Source organism: Heterocephalus glaber, unplaced genomic scaffold (assembly GCF_053883595.1).
Source record: "Heterocephalus glaber isolate CG9 unplaced genomic scaffold, H.glaber_assembly_v1.0 deba00001569, whole genome shotgun sequence".
Classification (NCBI taxonomy): domain Eukaryota; kingdom Metazoa; phylum Chordata; class Mammalia; order Rodentia; family Bathyergidae; genus Heterocephalus; species Heterocephalus glaber.
The window spans coordinates 2,001,805-2,011,185 of record NW_028258354.1 but is presented as its reverse complement, the minus strand read 5'-3'; the positions used below and the strand labels follow the sequence as shown (position 1 = coordinate 2,011,185).

At 44.2% G+C, this 9,381-nt stretch overlaps 1 non-coding gene and 2 pseudogenes across 1 annotated transcript; 2 read left to right on the top strand and 1 right to left on the bottom strand.

The window, feature by feature from the left end:
- The first annotated feature begins 783 nt into the window (after positions 1-783).
- On the top strand, positions 784-3,673 carry LOC101720850 (sal-like protein 4 pseudogene; annotated as a pseudogene).
- A 466-nt stretch (positions 3,674-4,139) lies between these two features.
- LOC110345143 (sal-like protein 4) lies at positions 4,140-5,430 on the top strand (annotated as a pseudogene).
- A 230-nt stretch (positions 5,431-5,660) lies between these two features.
- On the bottom strand, positions 5,661-5,776 carry LOC147823699 (small nucleolar RNA SNORA64/SNORA10 family). The gene has a single exon (XR_015443426.1). It is a non-coding gene; the product is annotated as a small nucleolar RNA SNORA64/SNORA10 family (small nucleolar RNA).
- Between the last annotated feature and the right edge of the window lie 3,605 nt (positions 5,777-9,381).

Sequence of the window (9,381 nt, the reverse complement as noted above, 5' to 3'; positions counted from 1 at the left end):
GTGAGATCTGGTCTATAAAGAAGGAAAAAAAGAGAAGTCCCTGTTGAGAAAGAAAGAAAAGAAATTGGAGGACTGCATGTGTGAGACCCTGGGTTCCTCTGGTGGGGGGACCTTAGTTGTATCTACTTATAAGGCTGTTTAAGGAGGAAGAGGCAGGTGCTGGACCTTTAAGAAGCAGTGAGTGCTATTATTTTCTTTCTTTTTTTTTTTTGGTACTGGAGATTGATCTCAGGGCCTTGAGCTTGCGAGGCAGGTGAGGTGCCACTGAGCTACATCCCCAGCCCATTCCTGTTTTTTTCAACCCCACCCCTTCCAGCTGCAGCCCAAGTTGTGTTTTCCACTGTCTTCATTTTTTAGCACTTAGAGAATCAGCATGCTAAGCATCTTCAGTGTACACAGTCCACAAAGCTGATGGTCCCTGTTAAGGGCTGGCATGAATGAATGAATGAAAGAAGGGAGGCTTTCCTTACAAATGCTGTCAGTAGTTCTCCGGCATCCTTTTATCTTTCTTCACTCTTAGCCAATGACTTGGTTCTTATTTTACTGGAGAAGAAGTAATCAGGAGCCAGGCACATACGAGTAATACCAGCACTCATCCTGAAGGAAGAAAATTTCAAGTTTGAGGCCAGCTAACAAGGCCAGTCTGAACTACATAGTGAGAGCCTGTCTTTAAACAAAAAGGGTAATCAGGGGCCAGGGATTTAGCTCAGTGGTTCCTGAGCTTGCCTCACAAGCACAAGGTCCTGAGTTCGATCCCCAGTAATGAAAAAAAAAAAATCCAGGATGGGGGTATAGTTCAAGGCCTGGGTTCCCTAGCACCACACACACCACCACTACCACCACCACCACCATCAACAACAACAACAAATTCAAACAAAAACCATCCTTATGTCACCACCAATCTGACCATCCTTACCTTTATACTCAGACTTCCATCTTGTTACATTGAGTTGTCCTTGCTCACATTTTAAGCCAACTGCCACTCCAAACACATTTCATTCTTGCCTACCCAAGGACTAATTTTCCTGCCCTATCTACTTTCTCCTGCATCATCTACTTTTCTTTCTATAAATTCATTTCGTTAGCATGCAGATATGTTGTAATATCTCCATTTAAAAAAATAAAACAGCCTGGCATGGTGGTTCATGCCTGTCATCTCAGCATTGGGGAGGCTGAGGCAGGAGAATCAGTATCCGTTCAAGGCCAGCCTGGACTACATCTTGAGTTCAAGGCCAACCTGAACTATATAGCAAGACCCTGTCTCAAAAACCAAAATAAAATAAATAAAGCAAAACAAAACAAATTTTCTTTAATCTCCATGACCTAGTCCATTGTTCCTAACTGCTGTAAAATGTTCTATTATATGGTTCCTTAGATTTTTTTGTTACCCCAATGATGAAATACTAGACTGTCTCTAACTTCTGACTTCCTGCATCCACAAGCAAGTCTGTAATAAATACCTTTGTATGTGTCTTCTTTGGCCCTTCGACATGTTTTGTGCATATTAAGCTCCACATTCTGTTGAGTCTGCACCAGGCCACAGCCCCCATCCATAGTAGGGCGTCTACGTCCCATCTTCCTTGCCAATACTTGACTCTATTCACGTTACCAATTTTCTGTTTTTCATGGGTTTTAAATATCTCACTGCAGTGTTTTTCCTGGTACTGAAGATTAAAAAAAACTTTTTTTTGTTTTGAGACAGGGTCTCACTATCAGTTCAGACTAGCCCTGAACTCACTATGTAGCCCAGGCTGGCCTCAAACTTGAAGCTATTCTGACCCTTCTGAGTAGTGGGATTACAGGTGTGTGCCACCTCATCCAACTTGCAATTTTAATTATTAATATATTTTGTGATCTTTAAAATTTTTAAATTTCTTTTTGGCTTTCCTTTTTTCCTTTTTGGCAGTGCTGGGGATCAAACCGAGCTTCTTGCATATGCTAGGGAAGTGCTCTATCACTGAGCTACACCTCCAGTCTGATTTTTCTCTTTATAAATTTCACCTTCATTTTCCTTTGCCTATTTTTGTACAAGAATTCCCCTATTTTTATATCGATTTGCAGCAGATTGTTGTATATTTCAGATGACTCCTTTGTTGATGTGAGACGTCAATCTCTTCCCAATTTTTTATCATTAGTTCTGTCACTAATACTGTTTTGTTGTTGTTGTTTTTCTTTTGGTGCCAGGGATCAGACTCAGGACCTCCCACTTGCCAGGCAGGTGCTGTGCTGCTGAGGTATATCCTAGGACAGTCACTAATACTATTTATTGAACAGAAATCCTTAATTTTGCTATCGTCTGATTAATGAATTTTATTTCTTTTGGTTTGTGATCTTGATTTGTGTGTATGTGAGTGGCAGTGGGGAATGAATCCAATGGCTTGCACGTGCTAGACAAGTGGTATACCACTGAGCTAGATCTCCAGCCCTTTATTGAGCTGTTAAAAATTATTTAATAGACCTGGGTGTGCTGGTGCATGCCTGTAATCCCAGCACTTGGGAGGCTGAGGCAGGAGGATCGCTGCAAGTTCAAGGCCAGACTGGGCTGCATAGTGAGTTCAAGGCCAATCTGAATTGCAGAGGAAGACCCTGACTCAAAAAACAAAACCAAAAAATTATTTAATAGAGATGCAACCCCAGTGGTGCTCGTGGCAGGACAGTTGGGCAATCCAGTGAACCACGAGGGAATTGCAATGAAGTAGCCTCCTTGGGAGGAGACCTGCATCTGTGAGAAGTGCTATGTTGAGGTCATCCTCTGAGTTCTGCAATATAACGAAAAATCACACTAAAATCCACCTATCCACATCATGAATGACAGTGAGGGGCCAGTTTCATCAGAGGACTCCAGAGCTGTGTGGAGCCACCAGCCATAAGCACCAAGTCCCAGCAGTTAGGATGGCGACAGGGAGACCAGTGGCAGCTCAGAGGACCTGACAGAGGCCCAGAGCAGAGTCTGTCATATACTTGAACACAGAGACCACTCTGGCTCCCACACCACAGGACACAAGCTTTGTCCAAAGGCAGAGTGACCAACACTGACGTGACTGTGCAGGCAGGGACTCGGGCACCAAGGTGGTGGTGAACCAGCTGAGTGCAGACCCCCATACCTGTTCCTGGCGCCAAGAGCATCCTAGGGAACCTGGGGCAGAACCTCTGTCTGCAGGGGCAGCAGATCCAGCTCACAGAGCAGATCTGCATCTAGGTGAACTTGTGGGCCACACACCCTCCACTCGATGCCCTAAAGACTTTGGGCAGCCACGTGTCTCACCAAGTGTCCACCGTGATGGCCCTGCTCAGCCAGAAGGCCAGAAGCAAAGGTCTGCTCTGGATGTCTTGAAACAAGCTACCTTAGGAAACATCCCTTCCACCTCCAGCCCTCTGTCTCCCTGTCCTGGGGGCTGACACCCTTTGCTCTGAAGCTAAGGTGGACCAGGGTACACCAGAATCCCTTGACTCACCTCCCCGGTGCCTTGCTACTCAGGCCCCAGGCTCTGTGGTCCTTTGAGTCCTTCCGAGATAGGATAGGAGAAATAAAAACTAGGTAGAAAGGAGACAAGGAAATTGAGATTTTAAAATTGTACTTACTTGCAGTGTTAAGACATACAAGTTACTTAACCCTTTTTCCCTTCTAGGAAACTCACTTTTAAAAAATCCTGTAGGTCTAAAGACAATAAGCCTGGAGCCAGGGATTTAGCTCAGTGGTTCTACCACCTGCTTCGCAAGCACAAGGTTCCAATTTTGATCCCCGGTACCAAAAAAACAAAAACAAAAATTACAGTTTTAAACTGAGTGTGGTTGTCAGGAATGGTGGCACACACCTTAATTCTAGCACTTGGGAGGCATCACCAAAAGTTCGAGGCCAGCCTGGGCTACAAAGTGAGTTCAAGGCCAGCCTGAACTACATGACGACTCTGTCTCAAAAAAGCAAAACCAAGGGCTGGGGATTTAGCTCAGTGGGTCCACCGTCTGCCTCACAAGCACAAGGTTCCGAGTTCAATCTCCGGTACCAAAAAAAAACAAACAATAAGCCTGTAAATCTGGGCTCTGAACCTGTCCTTTTCACCTATAAATTTGTGCTTCCTCTACCCAAAAGGAAGAAGCAATATGGATGGGCAGTAGGGCTCAACTTCAAACACATGTAGATGGTTTGCATTGTAACCTGACAGAATACACAATCTAGGAGGCTGAGGCAAGAGGCTCACCACGAATTCAAGGCTTGCCTGGGCTATAAAATGAGTTCAAGTCCAGCCTGAACCACAAAACAAGACTGTTTCAGCAAGAATAACAAAAGTAAGAATACATATCCTAGATCACCCATCTTGAAGAATCCCTTAAATATACCCAGCTTTGGCTCATAATGTGTCTCATTTCTCTGAGGACCCCCACTCCATTCTTTATTTTATTTATTTATTTATTTATTTATTTATTTATTCTTCCCCCACTCCATTCTTGAGTGCATCCTAAAATCTCTGCCTCATAAACCCTTCTCTTGCATCTTAGAGAACCAACCTGAAAATTCTTTTTCTGCCATGGGAGTCAATGAATCTGCTATAAAGGAGTAGGTTAAGTGCCTTATTTCAACTTTGGGACCATAGACCCAGCCCAGTGACACTATCTCCGCTGTGGTGCTAGATCCATACAAAAAGGGGAAAGGGAAGCCACCCAGCATCTGTTTGGTGGATGTGAAACCCCACGGTGAGATGGTCCTACAAGCACGAGTGTCCTAGCACTCTCCCATCAACATTTATCCGGGCACAGCTCACTTTTGTCAAAGTTGAAGTTCCTGGCACATTTGTAGGGCCCTCCAACTTGTCCCCAGGCTTGTCCCCAGGCTTGTCCCCTTGTTAGTGGCCCAGCCAAGCAACAAGGCTGCACACTGGGAAGAACTCATCTGCCAGTGCCCTTCAGTTTCACGGGCAGAGCCGTACTGGAGAGAAGGCTTCCTTGTGGAACCTACACAGATGAGCATGTGCCACCAAAGGCAAACTGAAGGTCTACTACGTGACATGGGGAGCCACCATATCTCAGCCATTGAGAACACCGTGGCTCTGTTGGGTATGGATGGAAAGAGAGTCTTGGAAATGTTTCTCAAGGAAATCCTGCCCCGCTCAGTGAGTGTGGACCCAGTGCCCTGGAACCGGTACATCTGCACACTGTGCCTGGCCACAAAGCCAATGGGATCTCAGTGACCCACAGCAGCCCCTTTCCCACCCTGCCTGTGTTCCTGGGGGCTAGTTCCTCGAAGAAAACCAGGTGTTACTGGCGCATTGCCAAACATCAGTTCCTCACTTTCTGAAGAGCAGGAGATCGAGATTGCCCTCAACTAAGCTGGAGAAGTCTGCTGGGAGGAGAATGCAGATGAGAATGCAGAGGGACCAAACTCTCAAGGATCTCTGCTTTATTTTGGTTTTCTTAAGGAGTCCATTTCCTCCTGTTTTATTTTTTCTTACTGATAGGCAAATCATGTTACAGTGGTGACCCAACCTTGGGCATTCGTACAAGCACAACTGTTGCTATGCTGCCTTGCAAAAAATGAAAACAAAAATTTAAAAGCAGAAAGAATTCATACCAAAGCAGAGTAGTATTTTTTGCCTGGAGGGGGGTAGGGGGGAGAAGTGAGTCTTGCAAAGTAGCATTATTTCTTTTTTTTTTTTTAACCCAAGGCCTATTGCACCCCTCAAGGAAAGAGAGGCCAGTGGGGCATCCCAAAGAGCTCTTTTCTCTCTCCCTGATAAAAAATGATAGGACAACCAGGGTAATCATGCAGAGTGGAGAGAGTGTCACCCACCTCTTTGGCACAAACAGCCCAGACAAGGCATGGAACGGTGCTGATAACTCAAGCCTGGTCTGTCTGGCATGAGTCATCGTGCTTCTGTGAGGCATGATCTTCAGAAAGTCATCCTGAGGACGGTGCCCAGGAACAAGTCTGTCTCCTCAGACTCCTTGATGGACAGGGAGAAGAGCTCAATTTTGTCCAGGGACTTGATCTTCACATCCTTGACCACACACCCCACTTGGTGATGGGCATTTGCTCCTTGACCTTGGTCCCCGCACCTGGGCCCTGGGCCCTCCCGCTGCACCAGTGTCACCCGACTTTTGGGGTTTTCCCAAGGAAGAAGCTAGCTTTATTACTTGCAACAAACTATATATATAGAAGCTTTGAGTGACTCTTTAGAAGTACTGTCACCTGTGTCGAGGTGTGCTGGTTGTAACTTACTGAACCACTGTGAGAAAGACAGTTGCTTAGCCTAATTGTGCTATTTTTGGGGGGAGGGGGCAGGGATCACACTCAGGACCTTGCACTTGTGTGGCAGACGCAGCACCACTGAGCTAAATCTCCAGCCCCTTGCTTTAGCCTAATTATAGCAGTGAAGCCCTGTGTACTTTCATGCCACCTGCATGTGGGAAAATGGACACAGGTCTGTCATCTACTTAGGGGTCTGTCTCATATGGCACCCCCAACCCTATGCGTGTTCTTTTGTTCTATTTTTTTGAATATACTTAAAAGGAAAACAAAAACAAAAACAGTAAACCAAGGTTGTAGAATTAACAAAATTCTTTCAGCCTTACCACCTTAAGTAGATGCTCTTACGAAGACTTACATGAGTCCTTAGAGAGCCATTGTGTGTGTTGCTGCTTACTTAAATACAGTTCATTTGGAGCCCCTAGGGCGCCAGCAACTCCTGCACTTCCCGGATCCCTTTTCTCCCTGGCACCAGGAGAGGTGGGCACCTAAACAGGAATTCTCAGGTGACTTGGAGTTTGCCAGTACCTACTCTGCTGAAGAACTGAGTTGTTGTTGTTGTTGTTTTGGTACTGGGAATCAAACTTGGGACCGTGCGCTTTCAAGGCAGGTGCCGGAACCACTGAGCTAAATCCTCCACCTCTGAGTTTTTATTCTTGAACCCACAGAAGGGTGAACTTTGTACCACAAATTCAAGCTGGGGATTTAGCTCAGTGGTTCTGCCACCTGCCTCGAAAGCACAAGGTCCCGAGTTGGATCCCTGGTACCAAAAAAAAAAACAAAACACAAGTTCAAATTCACATGCTTTCTGGATGTGGTGATGCATGCCAGTAATCCCAGCACTCAGGAGACTGAGGCAGGAGGATCACTACAAGTTCAAGGCCAGCCTGAACTACATAGTGAGACCTTGTCTCAAAAAAAAAAAATTGCATGCTCAGTTTTAAGACCTTTTTTTTTTTTTTTTAAACCAAGCATACAGCACCAAGCTTGGCCACATGCTCATTTTTTTCTTTTTAATTTCCTTGGTGCATTTGAAGTAGTAATGAAGACCACTCTCACCCCCAGTATTGCATGAGGGCTATGAAGTTGGAAAAGACAAGTCCTGCATGTGAAAGCTATAATTCATTTATGTCAATTATTTTTATTTTTGTAGCTATAGTCTCTGTTTTCCTATTTTATGACCTCTGAAGTATTCTCAGACCCTATCTTAAATGTAAGAGTTAACATTGGAGGGAACCGCTGATGTTCAAGATGTCTTTGATTTCTTTTAAAAAATCCTTAAAACCCCCCTTCCTGCATGTAACAGTATTGACCCAGTGATGAAACATTGCTCTAGCAGCACAATGAGGAAGAAGAAAGAGCCAGGTTCCAGGTGGAGAAGGCCTTCCCACTGTCTCAAGACCCTTATTGAAATGTGGATCAAGACTGTTACTCAAAGTTTGTCTCTTAGTTTCTGCACCTCACTTTAGGATTCACAAAAGTGTTTTTTCCAAGTTGTGCCTTTCCTTCTGGAATTGGAGAACATGGTAACAGTGCCTGTTTATACTGAAGTGGATATTGTTATGAGAACACCCACCCAGTGGCTTTCTCACTTTTGAGCTAAAAAACCTTGTGAATGTGTGGTCTATGGAGAGCACTGTAGTGTGCCTGCTGTGCTGTCTGTCCATTGGAAAATAAATTCTGAATCCTTTCCCCCCATCAAAAAAAATTTCCTAATAGAAAGTCCAATGTCAAAATGTAATAATAAACAAAAATGTACATGTATAAATATGCATTTATAATTAAATGTGTACATTTTCTTAGATGCTTTTTACAATGAAACGGAATCATCAGTATAACATTTTGGTGGTCAAATCAAAAATACTACTCAAAACTGGGGCTACTGGCACATGCCTGTAACCTTATCAATTGTGAGGCTGAGGCAGGAGAATTGCTGTGAGTTGAGACCAGCCTGGTCTACACAGTCTGTTCAAGGTTAGTCTGAACTGCAAAGTGAAACCCTGGCTCAAAATCCTCCTCCTCCTCCACCTCCTCCAGCCACATGGGTCCATGGTGCCATGGGGATAGTACTACTAAAGCTCTTTGAGGGTTCATAGAATTCTAATCAAGATTGGTTGGGGGATGTTGCCCTTTTCTGGAAACCCAGAGAGGGAAGAACAATCCATGGCTGTGGGTGTGGATCTGGCCCGTTCTTAGTATCTGCAACTACCACTGTTTTGGGACAGTTCTCCTGCCAGGGCCCTGGATTATTTAAATTTGTGTTGTTTGAGCGGAGTATGGTGGCACGTGCCTATAATCCCAGCACTCATATACTGCGGATGTTGCTCAGTGGTACAGGCCCTGGATTTGACCAAAGACACAAAACAAAATAAGTAAACCCAAAACATATTCTATTAAGTAAATCTTGGGTTAAAAAAGAACACCAGATGTGATGGTGCAGGGCTATAATCCCAGCACTCAGAAGGCTGAGGCAGGAGGATTGCCACAAGTTCAAGGCCAGCCAGGGTGGGCTACATGGTGAGTTCAAGCCCAGCCTGAACTACATAATGAGACCCTGTCTCAAAAAATAATTAATTAATTAATTTTTAAAAAAGAAACAAAAAAGAAGGGACATTGGGGGTGTAGGTCAATGGTAGAGTTCTTGCCAAGCATGCATGAGGCCCTGGATTCCAACCCCCAAAAAAGAAGGGGAAAAAAAAAAAAAACCTAAGGGAAATTCTCAAACACTTAAAACTAAATAAAAGCTGTTAAAATTTCTAGGATACAACTAAAGCTTTACTTAGAGATACATGAATTATACAGCAATAAGTGTCTGTGATGCCGGGATGGGGAAGGAAGTCTTTTAAAATATTAAGATCACATCCCACATTTGAGAGCCTGAGGCAGGAGGATCATGAGTTCAAGGCCAGTTTGGGCAATTTAGCAAGACCTTGTCTCAAAATAAAAAAAGGCTACCTCTAAAGCAGTGGATGCCCACCTGTTTCCATTGCATACAGCTATCAGCAAAACCTTTGTGAGACACACCCTTCTGTGTACTTATTGATTTTTTAAAAACATATATCCTTTCCAGATATTTGGAGTTTTAAAACCTATTCTTTAATTTTTTTTCTTTTTTTCTTGGTACCAGGGATCGAACTCAG